The 1,342-nt window shown below is 37.6% G+C and overlaps 1 non-coding gene across 1 annotated transcript; it reads right to left on the minus strand.

Moving 5' to 3' along the window:
- Positions 1-1,038: 1,038 nt before the first annotated feature.
- Positions 1,039-1,109, minus strand: TRNAG-UCC (transfer RNA glycine (anticodon UCC)). The gene has a single exon. It is a non-coding gene; the product is annotated as a tRNA-Gly (tRNA).
- Positions 1,110-1,342: the final 233 nt, after the last annotated feature.

Consider the following 1,342-nt stretch of genomic DNA (forward strand, 5'->3'; position numbering starts at 1 on the left):
GTGTGTGTGTGTGTTTTAAAATTTTTGGTAACAAAACGCTTTCTGCTAAGTGTTTTTCAGCATGTCTGAAGTGTCTCACTTTTTTTTCTCTCTCTCTCTCTTTCTTTGGTACAGGTTCTCACTACCCACTCGCTTTCTTTTGACAGCAAATTTTGTCAACACACACACAGACACTTTGAAATTTGAAGCCCTTTTCAGAGCGGTGAAAAAGTGAAAAAAGGAAAGAATATTATTACATTAGCCGCTCGGCGAGCTAGGTGTACCTTACTCATTACGGAGTTTTTCTTTCTTTTTTCCCTTTACTTCTGTTCGTTGCCCGTATAGTGGCAAACCCTGCGAAATGGTAATAAAAGAAGGAAAATAATGGAAAAGGTTTCACTTTCTTTTTCTTTTAGGTAGTCTCCACAGTAACTTCTTATTCTTCTTCCTCCTCTTTTCTAACTAACTAACTAACTTTGAAACTGTAAATTGAAACACTGTTTCAAAAACGTTAAGCAAAAGTGTGGGTAGGCCTGCAACCCGCAAAAAAAGCAACAATAGGAAAATGACGACAAAGACGACGAAGAAGTTTTTTTTAACGAGCAGAACTACTACTCTTTTTCCTGGCTGGTAATTGACACGCAGAGCACTCACTCTCACTTAACGATCTTTCCAATCGAATTCTCTTTTTTCTCAATCTTCTTTGACTACCTGAAAACAGGAACTGAAATAAGAAAGTACAAGAACTACTACTAGTAATAGTCAAAAACCAAAAAACTTTTCAGCAGTGTACAGGTGTAGATTAGACACAGTGCAGGTGAATTGCAGTTAAAATTGTGTTTTTTGGCAAAACCTATTTCATTGTATAAAAGAAGAACAGTTAAGATTTTTTTGCACAGTACATGTCGGCCAATGTTAAAAAATGAAAAAATGAGACTAAAGTTGAGAAAACAAAATAGCTTTCTAGTTATTAAATTTTTGCACTTCTAATCATCTCTTTTTTGGTTTAAAATTAGTAAAAACGATTGTGAACGATAAAAAAAAGATAAGGTAAGATTTTGCGTTGTCCGGGAATCGAACCCAGGCCAATTGCTTGGAAGGCAACTATGATACCATTTCACCAACAACGCTCACTCGGATAAAGCCTACTGTCAGTGGGCGCTCCTTATGTGCACTCGATTTGCAGTGGTGGCTGCAGTGCAGGGAAGCCCACATTGACAGGCACACACATTTCTGCTGCTGCTGATGATTTCTCTAAGAGAGAGAGATAGAGAGAGAGATAGAGAGAGAAAACCGGTGCACAGGAAAAGTCTCTCTTCAGTTTGTAAACGAGCAGAAAAGAGAGACAAAAAAGATGACCAGA

The sequence above is a fragment of the Rhagoletis zephyria genome, unplaced genomic scaffold (assembly GCF_001687245.7).
Source record: "Rhagoletis zephyria isolate East Lansing unplaced genomic scaffold, Rhagoletis_zephyria_1.1 Rzeph_scaffold_47850, whole genome shotgun sequence".
Taxonomy (NCBI): Eukaryota; Metazoa; Arthropoda; class Insecta; order Diptera; family Tephritidae; genus Rhagoletis; species Rhagoletis zephyria.